Below are 17,562 nucleotides of genomic sequence, written 5' to 3'. Positions count from 1 at the left end.
TCTTCGTTGAGGCATGCAAGATCTTTCGTTGCGGTGCGCGGGCTTCTGTCTCATTGTGGTGTGCGGGGTTTTTTTCTCTCTCTAGTTGTGGCGCACAGGCTTCAGGGCATGTGGGCTCTATAGTTTGCAGCACGTGGGCTCTAGTTGAGGCGCCTGGGGTCAGTAGTTGTGGTGCACGGACTTAGTTGCCCTGTGGCATGTGGGATCTTAGTTCCCCCACCAGGGATCGAACCCGCGTCCCCTGCATTGGAAAGTGGATTCTTTACCACTGGACCACCAGGGAAGTTCCTCTTGTGCTTATTTTAATTTCAGTCTAAATGCAGTATCTCTGTTGTTGAAAATGTGCACTCTTAGCACACTTGGTGCACGTATTCCCTGCATTCAAGGGCCCCTCAGGAATACTGGGCAGCTGCCTTCCCTCTATTGGTTCTGCAACTTCTCTGGGCTTTCCTCCCACCTGATGTACTTTCACTGCATATCTATTTATATAATTATTGCCATTTGAAAAAGGACAATTTCCATTTATTCTATTTGGTTGGATCTCATACCTACATTCCAAAATGAGAAATCTAAATGTCTAATATATTTGTAAATTGTTATCAATGATCTAAAAATATGCAGTGTGGTGGAGAAGAAAGATAACTCTTTATGAAAAATAAAATATGTGGTATAGAGTACAAGATATGACACTCACTTAAGATATAATTGCAAGCTACAAATTTCAGGGAGATGTTTTCCTGGATAAATGAGAGGATAAAAATCATATTTTTAAATCAATCATTGTTATTAAGCTACCTACTTCTGAAGAAGATGCAAATATATAACTAAATAAATGATACAAGTGACAGGAATTACAGGTACTGGTTTAAAACAATGGGTCAGGTATTGTGACCAAGTGAGGCCATTTATTCAGTATACTCAGATGGTCTGTCAACTACCATGAAAATTTAACCAGATAGTTTTTCAAGCTCAAGTTTTCCAATGCCATTTTAAAATAATGAGTGACAATTTAAGGAAATGTTACTGTTAAAGTTTTTATTTCTCTCAGTTACCAAATGCATTTTGACTTTGTAATCAGTACTCTGAGAGATTGCTTTTCTTTTTTCTTTGAGATGAGCCAGATGGTGGCATTATTTTCATTTGAAATGTAGCTTTGAACTTTATTATCTAAATATTTTGGTTATTTCTGTCACAGTGGATTTTGAGTGGTGTTTTCATGCCGACTTCCATTCTCACAAATTTTTCAAATGTCTATTCTAGTTTGGACATGTTGCTAAGAAATAGGGATAAAAAGATGAATGCTGCCTGCCCTTGAAAAACATATTTTGCTCCAGGAGGCAAATCATGCAAACAAATAATTAAAATTATAATTTTTATATTCTTCTCTAGAAATACATAAAAACTACAAAACTGTTACAAATTACAGCAATTAGCTCCATCTATTTCTGTCAGGGAAATAAGGTAAAGCATAAAGGGAAAGTGACAACTGACTTGGGTTCTAAGGAATAGGTGTTTACTGAGCAAAGGTAAAGGATATTTTGGACAGAAGAGAAAGTTTGTGTAGCCTTGGAGGAAGCTAGAATGCTGGGTTGTGAGTTTACCTGTAGAAAAGTATTTTGAAAAATGAGCAAAAACAACCGTGAATATAATATAAAGTGAACAAGGTCAAATAGATGTCAGAGAACAAACACACACATCAGGGTTGAGTTGATGGAACAATTTTGGGGGTAAACTATGAGTCTGGGCCAATGGCAGAAGTGTGGATCCCCTGTAACCACTTACTTTTCGGGTTAGAGCCTAGGAATAGAGCAGGAACAGTTGCTAGACTCTGGCAGGAGGACCAAACCCTTAGACTGTGGGGTTACTTAGACTGCGTGATTAGGAAATCATCATCCCTTCCCTGGCCTGATTAGGGTCGGGATTGAACAGCACTCCAGTGCGCAGGCGCGTGGCTCCAGTCCCAATCTCCCAGCTCAGCACGCATAGTTGGAGGAACTATGTACGCTGAGCATACACAGCTGTACGTATGTACGCTCAGTGTGGGCAACCGTCATGGCGTAATCTGGAGGCTAGCTTCCAAGCCTTGTCTTGCATCTGCATAACATGTCAGGCCACTTTCATGATCCTCCATCGCAGCCTCATCCAGGCTTGGCTCCTTCAGAACAATGGTTGGCTTCCCTGGACATTTGTAGGAGACCGACCTGCAGAGAATCCACTTTGGACAAGTTAACCCCTAGTTCCTACATATCCCAAGTGTGTAGAACACAGCGTGGCATAAGAGAACCTCTGAATACTTTCATTAGTATTTCCTAATTATACCCAGGTAGTTTGTGGCGTAGCTAGCATTTAAAATCAGGCCTGCTAGAACGCAGCGGCGAGGGCCCCGGCACCATGTTGGGGCCGAGGGGATGGCGGAGAGGCGCTTGAAGCGGCGGGAGCGGGTCGGACCTGGGCTGGTAGGAGCCCCGCGCCTCCCGCCTCAGCGGATCATGACCGGGGCTGCGGCTACGGACGGAGGTCGCGGTGGCGGGGACGCGGCGTGGCGGGGCCGGCGCTAGAGGTGATGCTGTTTCCGATGACCACGCCGGCATCACAACAGACCCCGCCGCCCAAGCACTATGGCATCCCCTCCCCCATCAGCTTAGCACCCCCCCAGGGAGACTGACTGCGTACTCACCCAGAAATTAATTTAAACTCTTTGGGGTTTTTGAAGAGGAAAAGTAACTATAGCGCAGGATTTTAATTTTGGAGAAATTAAATAATCTGGTAAAGGAATGGATATGAGAAATCAGTGAAAGCAAGAGTCTTCCACAAGCTGTAATTGAAAATGTTGGAGGGAAAATCTTTACATTCGGTTCTTATAGATTAGGGGTGCACACGAAAGGTGCAGATATCGACACGTTGTGCGTGGCACCAAGACATGCTGATCGAAGCGACTTTTTCACCTTCTATGATAAATTGAAACTACATGAAGAAGTAAAGGTTTTAAGGGCTGTTGAGGAGGCATTTGTACCAGTTATCAAACTGTGTTTTAGTGGGATAGAGATTGATATTTTGTTTGCAAGATTAGCACTGCAGACTATTCTGGAAGATTTGGACCTAAGAGATGACAGTCTGCTTAAAAATTTAGATATTAGATGCATAAGAAGTCTTAATGGTTGCTGGGTAACTGATGAAATTTTACATCTGGTACTAAACATTGACAACTTCAGATTAACTCTGAGAGCCATCAAGTTGTGGGCCAAATGCCACAATATCTATTACAATATATTAGGTTTCCTAGGAGGTGTTTCCTGGGCGATGCTAGGAGCGAGAACTTGCCAGCTTTATCCAAATGCAATAGCATCAACTCTTGTACATAAATTTTTCTTGGTGTTTTCTGAATGGGAATGGCCAAATCCAGTGCTACTGAAAGAGCCTGAAAAACGGAATCTTAATTTGCCTGTCTGGGACCCGAGAGTAAATCCCAGCAATAGGTACCATCTCATGTCTATAATTACACCAGCGCACCCACAGAAGAACTCCACTTACCACGTGTCTGTTTCAACAAGGATGGTCATGATTGAGGAGTGTAAGCAAGGGCTTGCTATCACACATGAGATTTTGCCGAGTAAGGCAGAGTGGTCCAAACTTTTTGAAGCTCCCAGCTTCTTTCAAAAGTACAAGCATTATATTGTACTTCTAGCAAGTGCACAAACAGAAAAACAACATCTAAAATGGGCAGGCTTGGTGGAATCAAAAGTCCGAATCCTGCTTGGAAGCTTGGAGAAGAATGAATTTATTACACTGGCACATGTGAATCCTTAGTCGTTTCCAGCACCCAAGGAAAATCCTGACAAGGAAGAATTTGGTACAATGTGGGTGATTGGGTTAGTGTTAAAAAAAGCCAGAAAACTCTGAAGTTCTCAGTATTGATCTCACCTATGATATCCAGTCTTTCACAGATACAGTTTATAGGCAAGCGATAAATAGTAAGATGTTTGAGATGGATATGAAAACTGCTGCAATGCATTTGAGAAGAAAGGAACTTCATCAACTACTACCTAATCATGTGCTTCAGAAAAAGAAAACACACTTGACGGAAGGTGTCAGATTAATAGCTTTGGATGATGGCAGCCTCTACTTGTCTGTAGACAGTGAAGACAGCACGTCTGTGTCTTCACTTCCTGGCTCTATGAAGACTGGCGCAGTGACTGGCAGCGCTCAGGGTAGAAGCAGTCCTGCCCCAGCTGTGACGGCAGCATCTGTGACCAGCGTACAGGTTCCCGAAGTTTCCTTGCAACAAGCAAATCCCAGTGACAGCCCAGGGGCGCGTCCAGCAAAAGCATCCCTCAGACTGCCCCACAACCAACTACTTCTCCACCATCGAAGCTCATGGTCACCAGAGTTGTTTCCTCATCATGTCTGGTCAACCATCCACCCAGGCCTTCCGGGAGCACAGCAGCAAACATAGCTAATCCTATCATAGGAGTCTAGAGGACATTGTCGCGTTACAAAGAAGAAAGGACCAAGGAAACCAGAACAGAAGACGAACTTGTCTCATCAAGAGACAACTGTGACTCAGTTGGAAACTAATCAGACAGCAGCTTCTCTGTTGGCCTCACGGGGACCATCCAGTGCAGACCTTCTCAGTACCCCTGCTCTCCCTGCAAATCTTATTTCTATTATCAAGAATTCAATGAAACAGATTGAACTGAGAAAAACAACCTCAAGCGTCCATAAACAGTATCTACCAAGTCAGCCTGCTATCTTCAAATGCTAAAGGAGGAGGATGAAGGGTACCAAACTAGATATAGTTCAAAATAGAATTGTTAGGCTTATTTGATGACTTCCTTTATTGGGCTAATCTTGATCAGAAGTCCAGGTTAGTATGTGAAGCTAGAAGTACCGTTATTAATGTGTCAGATTATTTATGTGTCAGCCACAGTTACGCTAACTATTTCAAAGGACTCCTGCCCTTTAAGAGGAAAAAAACCCTCCAGCTATACTTGTACCCATGACTGACATCGGGACTGGATTGATGTTTGATGCATTGTTGGGGAAAGTTTGCAATACAAACTGGTATCAGGAAAAAAATAAAAAATAAAATCAGGCCTGCTAGACTTTTCAGCACACATCTTTAAATACTATGCCCTGATGACATTAGCATCAGTCACTACATATTCATTCATGCTGAGCTTTATCACTAGTCACTACAGGAAGAACAAAGATAAATAAGGTAATGTCTTTTTTCTGCTGTTTCCTTACGCAGTAGGACTAAATGTACCAAGAAGCAGAAGAAAGGGATTACTTATCCTTTCTGTTGCAGTAAATAAATGGAAGAATCACATACAACACATTTTATAAATATGTGTTGACTAAAGATAATATTCAAAATCAAAAATTATAAAATATGCTGAACATATCTTTGAAATAAAATATGTTTATTATAACTACCACAGTTGCTGAAAATTGTATCTGCCTTTCTATTCATTCTTCTGGTTACAAAACTTACACACATAGCCGTGTTAATTAGCCTATGATTGTGGGCATAAGACTAAGTCAGGTGATCAAAGGTCTTCCCCGGCATATTTCTAAGCATGGATGATAGAAAACAATCTTTTTCTAATGCTCTTAGACTATAAACCTAGGGTTCTAGGAAAGTGTTTCCACAACCATTCAGAGTATCTTTATCATGCTTGGAGAATTAAGTGATATGACAGGGAAGTAAAGACAAAAGGGAGATAGAAACAGAGTAGAGAAACCTTGGTTCCAGTAGTGACATTGGGTCAGTTTCCTACATGCTCTTTTGAAGTATGCTAATCAACGATCCTCATAGTGTAGTTGAGGGATTTTCCCCACTTGTAACTCTATTCTTGACCAGTACAAATATATTTTTTGGAATTTCTGGGCTAAAACTTGAAGGAAAAAAAAGAATGAAGACTAAATGCAGTGGGCATGAAGTGATTATTGAACAAAATGTCAGAAGTTGTACCTAGGGGGATTATCTGACAGAGTTCATGCAGTTGGGAGACATTTTCAGTTCAGAACCACCCTGGGAGTTATTTCCCCAAATAATTCCCAAAGCATTACAACTAGTCTATTAATGCAATAGAGGAGACGAGAGTGCACAGGATAGACTCCATTTCTGGACACAGGATATTCAAAGCATGCTGGAGGCTGTGGGTGCTTTTACAACATGTGTGACTGAAAACAGAGATAGCTAAAATAGTGGAAATACATTTTACATAAACTTTGAACTAAGCTTACAATTTTCTCTTTCTTTGTTATTAAAGGGAATATTGCCAAGTGAAGTGGAGTAGACCAAGATTATCATAAAACGAAAATTATAAGTGAATCAGAACCTCTGACTAAAATAGTGGAGTAAAGATGAATGTGGAATTTAGGCTTTTACTCAAGTTTCTGGACTTGGTGACTGGTTACATTCTGAGCACACCAGCCAAGATAAGAAATGGATAGAAAGAACATATTTTGTTGTGAAAGTGATTGGTTCCATTTGTGGTATTTTGAGCTAATTTTGATTACTAATAAAATGCATTCAATTGGATACACTTGTATGTGTCAATCCAAAGCTGGACAAAGAATCACGACTAAGCTTTATGATTATTGGAGCATATAGTGTAAAAGAAATAACTTAAGTCCTACCAAGCCTTAGAGGAGCATGGAAATCCAGGGAAGACATAGGTCTCTACTTTAGAAAAACACAATATGCTGAGACTCCTGTATACATTTTAGATGATTAAATTCTCATCATTTTTAAATATTCTTGATTTTCTACTATTGTCTATAATTTGTATCTTAATGTGTTCTAAAATACAACAAACTCAAACATAATGCTTCATCTATAAAAACCACTACTTAGCTGGGCTAACCACTCTAAGTTTCTAAAATGCTTTGGGGCTTCCCTGGTGGCGCAGTGGTTGAGAGTCTGCCTGCCAATGCAGGGGACATGGGTTTGAGCCCTGGTCTGGGAGGATCCCATATGCCGCGGAGCGACTAGGCCCGTGAGCCACAATTGCTGAGCCTGCGCGTCTGGAGCCTGTGCTCCGCAGCAAGAGAGGCCGCGATAGTGAGAGGCCTGCGCACCGCGATGAAGAGCGGCCCCCACTTGCCGCAATTAGAGAAAGCTCTCGCACAGAAACGAAGACCCAACACAGCCATAAATAAATAAATAAATAAATAAAATAAAAATAAAATGCTTTGTACTTATTAGTTGAAATCTGTCTACCTGGTTCATGTATCAATCTTTGAATATATCTGAAAAAAATTGAAACACTATAAAGGCAAATAAATTAAAAAGACTGAACCCTCAAAAAATGAGAATTTGGTAAATTTTGATTCCATTTTAACTTTAATATATACATATGCATATAGCTACAAATAGGCAGATAGATAATCCATATTTATTCAGTATGTAGATATATACTATGTATCTATAATACATCTATGTATACAAACACTAGACAGAACTAATACATACTGTAATCCTGTTACTAATATTAAATCTTAGACCAAGATATTAAAAAGACAGCACAGTTAGGAAGCTACTGGAATTCTTTCTGTTCTGAGTAATTCTCTATCCCAGTCTGGTTTTGTTATTGTTCATTGTCTTGACACTCCTATTCTCACCCCAGATGACACTGGCTGTTATCATCTCTCTTCTGGTTTATTGCAGTCGCTTCTACTCTCCTCCCTAACTCCAGTCTTTCTTTGGCTTAGAAATTTTCTCCACTTAACTGAGGAAGAAATTGCCTAAAACATAAATCTGACCATGTAGTTATAAAATCTAACTCATTAACAATGTTCCATTCCCTCAGAGAGGCAAAAGAGTGAACATTTGGTAAGTAACTGCCATGTGGGAGAAATAACAGAGGAGTCTCGCAGGGATTGACTGAACTTCATTGCCTCATTTCTCTGAAGCTGTTATGGAAGAACAAATATCAACAACAGGCAAGTATGGAAACAGAAACACCTGTAAATAAAATATATTTTGTGTGTGTTTATAAACCAGATGTTCAGAATGCTTCATTAAAAAAAAAATGTATTTGAAGATGACTCAATTGGTGTTAAAATCACAGGAACTCTGGTAAATTGTATGAATCTATCTCAGGATAATCTTTCCATTTTTTTGCTCTGTCTTAAATCTCTTCTCTTTCCTAAGGACTTTACACTGTAGATTATTTCTTCTCCCTCTTGTATATTTATCTCCCTTCCCTTTCAACAGGATAACTCTTCTTCAAGTTAAATTCATTTTGCTCTTTCTAAAATTTTTAAAAATAAAATAGATGATAGATGATTGATAGATAGATAGATAGATAGATAGATCTCCCACTTGACCTTTCATGGTCTTGAAGCTACTGCAATCTCTCTCCTTCCTTTCAAAACCAGGAATCCATAATGTTATGTTCATTCTCCGATCTCCCATTAGTTCTTTAAGCCACTCCTCTCTAGCTTATACCATAACATGCTTCTGGAAATGGGAAGTCTCACTAAACCCAGTGGATATTTTGACTGCCTCATCTTACTTAGCTTCTCAGAAGCACTCAGACCTGTCCACAACTCCCTATATTTTGAAGTTTTCTCTTCTTGGATTTATGATGCAAACTTTTCCTGGCCTTCATAACTATTTTACTTCTATTGAATGATGACATTCTGCAAGTCTCAGCCTAGCCTGTGACTCTTCATCTAATATTTTTATGTACATCTCTCTATAGACAAATCACAAACTTAAGTTTAATCTAGATCAGTCCAGCTCCACAGAATGTTCCACTATCATAGGATTGTTTTATATCTGTACAGACCAAAACAGTAGTCACTAGCTACATGTGGCTATTGAGCACTTGAAATGTGGTGAGACTGATTTTTTTCATTTTATTTAAATAGCTAGAGGCTACTGATTGGATGTATTTTGTCTTACCTCTTGGAACCACTGAAAACTACCTATTACTAAAGAAACAAGACTGAATTTTCCTTCTATCTGCATTTCTTCCATATTCTGCTACTTGTCTAGTTACGTAAATTGAAAATCAAGTCATCATGGGCATTGACCTCTTGTATTTCCCTATAGATATTCCTTTCTAAATATCTCTCAGTCCACTTCCTCCATATTTACCACCCAGTAGCCAACCAGTCTAAACCACCGCTATTTCTGCGTGTTTTGGCAGCAACAGCTTCTCTTACTCTTCTCTAAATCCTTCTCTAGACAGCCACTTTAGTCTTGATGAAATCAAATCTACTTGTACGCATTTGCTCTGTCCTCATCCCTACCTACCCAATTTGAAACTTTCTGAAAGTTATATTTGCTATAATGTGAAGAAAGAACACCTTAAAATGGCCTGTGGATCCCTACGTTTCCTGACCATCTCTACCCCACTGGTGTCTTTGCTAATCATGCTTTCCCTTGCTCAATGTCTAGGCAATGCTAAATATACAATTATTTTCAATATCTGTATACCCTTTGCTAGCTTATAGAGCACGTTTGTAAAACTTATCAAATTTAATGCCCACATTCTCCCAAATGTCTCCTATTATAGCCACACAGTTTTGTTTTGTAGTTTTGTTTTGTTTTCAGCTCCTTGAACATATCATACTGCCTTCAGTCACAGGGTCCTGGCACTTATTTTCCTCTTTTTCATTGCATCCATCCTATGTAGCAAATTCCTTCTAATCTACCTTCATTTTTTCATCAATTTTTCAAGAATCTAATGAAGTTTAAGTTTTGGAGACTCTCACTTGCATGGGCTACTTCTAAGATGCCCTGTGCCTGATTTGAATTATTTTCCTTAAAGTGGGACTGCAAATTGTATAAGATTTGGGTCATAATAAACCTGGATCCAACAATGGCCACAATATACAATAACTTTACTTCTAAACTTTTTTAAAAAGCCTGATGATTGCTCATTTGCATGAATTCTGTTAATGAATTGGGAGGGGTTTCAGTAACCTAGTCTTTAAATTTACAAGTTTCTGCAGAACTCTTTTTGTGTAGCAGGTTAGATGAAGAAACTGGATTTTGAAGTTAAGATATTGGACAAATTGGGTGAAATGGATGAATGTGGTCAAAAAGTATAAACTTCCAGTTATAAGATAAATAAGTCCTGGAGATGTAATACACATCCTCCTGACTATAGTTAACAATACTATATTGTATATTTCAAAGATGCTAAGAGAGCATGTCTTAAAAGTTCTCATCACAAGAATAGAAATTATAACTGTTTGTAGTGATGGATGTTAACTAAACTTATTGTGGTAATCGTTTTGCAATACATACATTTATCAAATAATTATCTTGTACACCTAAAACTAATACAATATTATATGTCAATTACATCTCAACTTACAAAAAAAGAAGTGTTCCCAAGGCGATCAACTAGTGATTCCCTAACAGGAATCCTCTTCTCCTGCCTGGTAGATGGCTCTTTCATGCTTTATACCAAAGAAGAGGGGAAATTCTGAAAGTATTAGTACTCTATTATTTTGTTACAAAATGCTATTACTAAAATATTTCTGTTGCTAAAGCTTTATTTTTTATGAAATAATTTCTGAAACAAAAATGTAATAAATGTAATATGCATTTGATTTATGATAAAATGTAACAGTGTGTATATTTCCAGAGTAACATGCATATATATATATATATATATATATATATTTGAAATAAGTAAAAAAGAGAAAATCTGCCCACTAATGATCATTGAGTGATACAACAATTTTACTCAAAATATGGGTTCAAATATTAAAAGAAAGATCAAATATATTTCTTCTATCTTGTTTTAAAAAATCTGAAAAGTAGCTTGCAAATTCAAAGCAATAAAATTTGGTATCCTTTAATCCATTAGATTACATATCCGTGACAATATGTACAATGTTTCAATTAACTTTTTCTTTCAGTGTAAAAGTTGAGCATCCTTTCTTACATTTTGGGAAAAGTCTCACATATATCTTAAAATGTATGTTGTCTAATGAATATAAGGGACAATTTTAAAGAACTGATTATCAAGGAGCAATAACATGGATTGATTTATCTATTTTGAGAGTACAAGGCAGAACATGAGAGCCATAGGTTACCAATTTATTTAAATCCTTATGTATCTGTGAAATGTGTAAAAGTGCACAACATAATTCTTTACTGGCAGAGTTCTTTGAAGACGTAAATTTAACACGCAAAAATGAGATTAAAAACTCTCCAAAGATTGCAAGTTTATTCAGGAAAAAAAAAGCCTTCAATTTTTGTTTTGTTAAAAAATATGGCAACACTCCTTAAAGCTTACTTATCTGATAGCTACAGTTTTCTGCACTACTTCAATGAGAGGATTAAGCAAAAAGTGGGAAAAGAATTAAAATATGCTAAAAGAAACTATGGAATGCATTTTAAAACTTTTCTTAACAAACTTCATCCTTCAACGTATTTTCATTTTGCTTTATATGATAAATTTATAAAAGATTGTTCTACAAATGTAAAATAGCTAGTGGGAAGCAACTGCACAGCACAGGGAGATCAGCTCTGTGCTTTGTGACCACCTAGAGGTGTGGGATAGGGAGGGCGGAAAGGAGGGAGATGCAAGAGGGAAGAGATATGGGACCATATGTATATGTATAACTGATTCACTTTGTTACAAAGCAGAAACTAACACACCATTGTAAAGCAATTATACTCCAATAAAGATGTTAAAAAAAAAAAAGATTGTTCTAGTTGAAAGCATCATCCTATGTAAAAGCTGAAAAATTATCAGTTGCCTATAATGAAATCTAAATGGTAACATATCAAATTAATAAAGGAAATGAACATTTCAGGGAAAAATATAAAATGAGACATGATACGTCATCTTTTATGGGCTCATCTATATATTTACTCATGAAATACAATTCAAGTTTTCACTCACAACCATTTCCTAAAATTAAAATTTACTGAGCAGTATTCAATTGACCGAGATTGCTTAATATTATTGAACCCATGCATTTTGTTCCTTACGAATCAGTGCAAGAATCAGCTTGTTTGGTGCTAAGGAAACTACTGACTCTTCTAGTAGTGGAGAGAGAGACGCAATGTAAAATATTGTTCATGGAATGTTCATCTGGAATAATCCCCTCATTAACTAGATGATGGACCCTAAGCACAAAAGTGTTAAGTAACTTGCCCTGAGGGCCAGTGTCGTCTAGGTGCTACTCCAGGCGTCTACTAGAATACATATCAACAATGGGACAGACAGTTCTAGGGCTCTTTTAGGTAATATAGAGAGTTATTGAGTTGACTACCAGTATCTATCAAGATAAGATTAACAATTTTGTATATTTAACTCCTAGACATCAAAATAATAGCTCAGGATGAACCTCTGTTTTAGTAGAGAGGACTGATGATTTATCATGATATAAGTTTCTCTGTATATTTGGTAACTAGCACAGTGCCAGGTACACTGATGCTTACTATTTGTTGAGTTAGATTGAATATATCTCCCAGAATTCTAAAATGTGAATGTCTATTTTAATGTGGTTATAAATAACGTTTTAAAATTAAACCTACATTTATTAACATTGCATTAAGGAGGATTTAAACAATTAGCATATTCAATGAGTCTTCTTATAAAACAGTGGAGATTTGCTTAAGAAAGCTAAGAATCCTTAAATCTCTATAATTACGTATTTCAGAATTTAAAATTATATTCCATTTAAGCATTTCAAAGAACACAATAAGCAATGATGCTTTGCAAAGTATACACCTTTAAATAAGTCAAATTACAAGAAATAAAACAAGATCATAGATAATATTAGGAACAAATTGGAAAGACAGATATGAATATTGTAGTCATTGTTTTTCATGTAATCTTGGCACTGAGGATGTACAAATGCTTTTTTCCCCCTTAGTTAAAAAGGAAAAACTAAGATGGGGGATTTCCCTAGGTCAGTATGTGAGAGAGGATCATATTGGATTTATTTGTAAAAAGTAGAAAAGATACATTCTATACCTGTTCAGTTTTTCAAATTGTCTTAAGTTACGGAATTTTTTTTCCCTTTGGAAGGAAAAATAGGTTTTATTTGGCAAAAAAAAAAAAAATGTTTTTTGTAAAAATAACTCAAATGTCAAGAAAATGATGAGAAGGAAATTGCTTAGAAAACCACAAAAAGAAAGCATCGACATAAAACCTGAATAAGTTTTAAAAATGTCATAAAACTTTAAATTAATGCATATGTGGAGGTTCTACTAAGTTTTATATTACTCTTTATATTCACAAAAATTAATTTTTGTGTCAAGTCTTGGTCAATGTTTCATTATTAACTTTATTATTTGCCTTCAGGATATTTGTGTAGTTGTTTTATCATTCAGTTTTTACTAATATATACATTTATACCTTATTAAATGAAATATTTGAAATTTGATTTGCTGAATTTGAGACAATATGGATAATAAACCTTGTTAGAACTTTCATTTGGCACACTTCTCTGGCTTATTTTTAGGTTCAAATGAGGCAAAATATGTTAATAACATTTGTGAAATATAATAGAAAACTTTTTGAGAAATTTGTTTTATTATGTTAAGCCTGAGTATGTAAATTTTAAATTTAAATTGCACAGTGGTCATTGCATCAGTGGTCATTATGTCTAAATTGTTTTTAAAGAATATATAATATTAAATAAAAATTTTTCATGATATTACTTTATTTTTTCCAAAAGATTAGTAAACTAACGGGGATTTTTTGTGAAAATATTAGAATTTTAAATATTTTTAATTTTTTTCAAAAGATAAGATACAGGTAAGATACAATAAGAGACAAAAGATAAGAATACAAATAAGTTCAACATTAAATGACCTTCCTAATAAGGTTTCCTATTCTTAATTTTCCCAATCTATTATTCTAGGTCTTTCTTGTTTGCCTATATTTTCTTTCTTTCTTTCTTTTCTTTTTTTTTCACTTTCTTCTTCTTCTTTGATTAAAATTGAGACATTATCTGTCCAGGTACAAGTTTCTAGAGATGGCAAATCCAAAACATGTATTTTTTAACCAATATTCTGACTCCTCTGAGCATATTAGGCAGCCAATAGGTATTCTTGATGTCAGCTAAGCACCCGTAACACATTTGATTTGAAAACTTTTATTTGCATGAATTTCACTAAAGTCAATTTTAATGTAAACAACTGGTAAATAGAGTGCAGCTTATAAGACACTGCCAGTGTTTGTAGAATCTTATTTTAACTTGATACGCCAAAACAAGAAGAGGTAGTCTAAGCATTTTAAGAACAACATAAGGTACTAAACTACCAGAAACCCAATCTATGGCTTTGAGTAAATATTTTTTTTAATGCATAAGCCAGGACCCAAAACTGCAAAGTAGAAGGACTTATAGGTATCTGCCCTGTGAGCCAGGAGATCAGCAACATATTGTATGGACTGCAATAATGCCTATAGCTCTGTGCTGATCACTGGGGAAACTGTCTACTGCTTTACTTCCACCTTCTAAATCTGGCACAAATCTCTCTTGTGACCAAACCTATCCCAGAAACATACAGGAAATGGAAAACTAGGGAATATGTTTGCAACTTAGCTTCAATTTATCATAAAACAATTTAGAGTGCCTTGCAAAACCCCACTATTCTATATTACTATACCATTATGATTCTGTGCTTACAAAATTATACTGGCAAAGAAATATTCTCTCAAGTTCTGCGTATGAACGTATTCTTATGCTACAGACACAGTATGAACACATGCTCAGCCCATTTAAAATCATCGCAGGAATGAAACAATGTTTTTCATTTAGTCTTGGAGGACAAATATCATTGACACAGATAGAAAATCAAACAATATCTTTCTATTTCATTAATTAAAGGCTTTATTTGCTTTAATACTAATTTTAAATTATCTGCAATTTTAAATAATATAAGGCTACAGGCTCTTTAAACTTTAAGGCTCTTAAGTTCAGCAAGAGAACTTTGCTAAGAAAGTTTGCTTGCCAAGCAATTTTTCACCAGTTCTCACTGCTATCTAAATGTAGTTCTTGTTTCAGTGTTTGACCTAAATGTATTTTCTTTAAACAGAAAGAACCTAAAGAACAAGGCCTCAGGGACATGGTACTACCTGAGTCATTCATTCTGAGCTGAAGAAAACATAAATACATTCTTTCCAAGGTAGTGGGGTTTTGTGAGGCATTGTAAATTGTTTTGTGATAGATGAACCCTAGGAAAACGCATCAACTCTGTTAAAACAATCAAGGAAACAATATTCGAGTAAAGAAATACACCCCAGGGTACGCAGGGACATTATGTTATGAAGCTAGGGGTGTTGACCCTTCTATCTATGGCACAACTGAAACCACAGTTAAAATACTGTATATGGTGCCAAAGAACATGAAAGATGCCAAACCCTTACAACCAGGGAAATGTCAAAATAGGAGAGGTGATCAGATGGCCAGAATACTGCTGCAAGGTAGGATGATAGAGATTGATTTAAAATATAAATGAGTACATCAAAATCTCACAATTCGGGGAAAAAATACACTTTCATATAGTGCTTGAAAATGATCCATTTTTGTCATACATTGGGTGTGTTAGGGAGAAGAAAACATTTATCACTAACCCCAGATTTCTCTTTCTGGATTCGTAGGTTATAACATTCATTTTATCTGATGGAAATAGAAGGAGAAGTAACATTTTTCTCTACATTTTTCCTATGTTGTCTCTTTGAAGCCAACAGCAGCTTTTGCTGTGAGATTGGATTATATTTTATGAATTTTTCACCTAAGTACACTCATATAATATACTAATTAACTAACAATAAGAGAAAGGAGGAAAAGAGGATGGTAGAGATGCAATATATATATATATATATATATATATATATATATAGTATCCCATATATATGGAATAATATATACAATGCAATATAACTTTTAAAATTATATGTTATATTTTAATAATATAATTATATATAACATAAATATATGATATAGTAACATGAACAGATAAATGTATACATTTCTAAATATATATATTTATATAAATTTATAAATATATTATATAATACATATATAATGTAGAAAATGTATATTTTCTCTCTTCTTCAACTATCCCCCTTGACATCTCTTTCTCTATTTTTACCTAGCTCAGCTTGGGATGGCGAAGGAAGAAAAACAAAATATGCAGGGTCCTTGTGACCCTATTTATGTCTATGGATTGATAGAGCTATGGTAAAGGAAAGCCAACTGATACATTCCAGAATGATTTTTCAGGTGTCATTTTGCTCTGATTTGGTTTTAGCATAAGTGTAACTAAACAGAAATGACTCTGTGTGTTAGAAAGAATATCGATAAGCATCCTTGAGTAGGAAAGAAATTTACCTTTTATTTTTTAACTGTGCTGAGCGATGTTATGTAATAGAAAGTAATGAAAACAACTTCTCCTTAGAAAAGTACTAATAATATGATGTGGTCATAATAATAGTAAATAGTATAGTTTGACTTAATACCCCAGAAATAAACATTATTTCATGTAAAATTTTAACATGAGAGTAAGAGAATAATTATTGACCAAGTGAGTCAGTAATTTGAGCAGGAAATAGATATCTAGGTCATCAGCCCAAAACATATACACGTACGTAAGCACACACAAAATACCAGGTAGAATAGAGTTAAAATTAGAATATCTGTGTGTGAATTTAGAAATTTTTTTGTATAAAAGCAGAATCAATCTCAAAGTAAAATATTGACAGATTCATCACTATAAAACTATGAAAGTTTCTGTTGAAACAAAAACCACAGAACAACAACAAGCTTATAATTAAAAAAGCTAAACAAATTTAGGTGAAAAAATTTGCTACAAGTACAAAAATGGATTGATATTTTTAATCTGCAAATTAAAAATGTCAGTCGATAAAGACACTGATATAGGCTGAACTGGAAAAAAATAGCAAAGAGCAAGAAGAGAACATTTATACTTGAAAAAACACAAAAGACTTCTAAATATTTTCTTAATGTTCAGCTTCAGAAAAAAAAAATAACTAAAAAACCTTTATTGGCCTAGAAAATTTATAATTTTTGGAAACATTTTAATATTGTAATATTCAATTCCAGTTAATATTGTTAGAAAGATACAGTCTCAAGTGATATTGGTAAAAGTTATATTGTTACAATCTTCCTGAAAATTTTGCAATCTGTTAATTTATTTCATTTGGTGTAACAATAATTTTATACTATTGAACTTGGCAATTTTATTTCTAATAATTCTCCAAATCCATTATTGAAATTAATCTGAATTGCCAAAAATGTCAAGATCACTAAATTAATAAAATGAAGAATAAAAACCATATGACCCTCTCAATAGATGCAGAAAAAGTGTTTAACAAAAAAAATTAAACATCTTTTTCATGATAAAAGCTCTCAACAAATTCAATATAGAAAAGGAAGACTGCAATATAATAAAGGCTATATATGACAAACACACAGTTAACATCATACTCAATGGTGAAAAGCTGAAAGCTTTTTCTCGAAAACCAAGAACAAGGCAAGGATGCCAACTCTTACTACTCCTATTCACCATAGTACCTGAGTCTTAACCAGAGCAGTCAGGAAGAA

General features: G+C 35.4%; 1 long non-coding RNA gene and 1 pseudogene across 2 annotated transcripts in view; one reads left to right on the top strand and one right to left on the bottom strand.

Annotated features, from left to right (window-relative positions):
* The window catches only part of LOC309667240, a 143,618-nt gene that overhangs the window by 50,072 nt on the left and 75,984 nt on the right, over nt 1-17,562 (bottom strand). The gene's annotated exons all lie outside the window — the stretch shown is intronic.
* LOC309667061 (poly(A) polymerase beta pseudogene) lies at nt 2,564-6,891 on the top strand (annotated as a pseudogene). The gene has a single exon. The product of its transcript is annotated as a poly(A) polymerase beta pseudogene (transcript).

The sequence above is a fragment of the Balaenoptera physalus genome, assembly GCF_965194825.1.
Source record: "Balaenoptera physalus genome assembly, chromosome: 9".
Classification (NCBI taxonomy): domain Eukaryota; kingdom Metazoa; phylum Chordata; class Mammalia; order Artiodactyla; family Balaenopteridae; genus Balaenoptera; species Balaenoptera physalus.
This window is presented reverse-complemented; position numbering and strand designations above follow the sequence as displayed.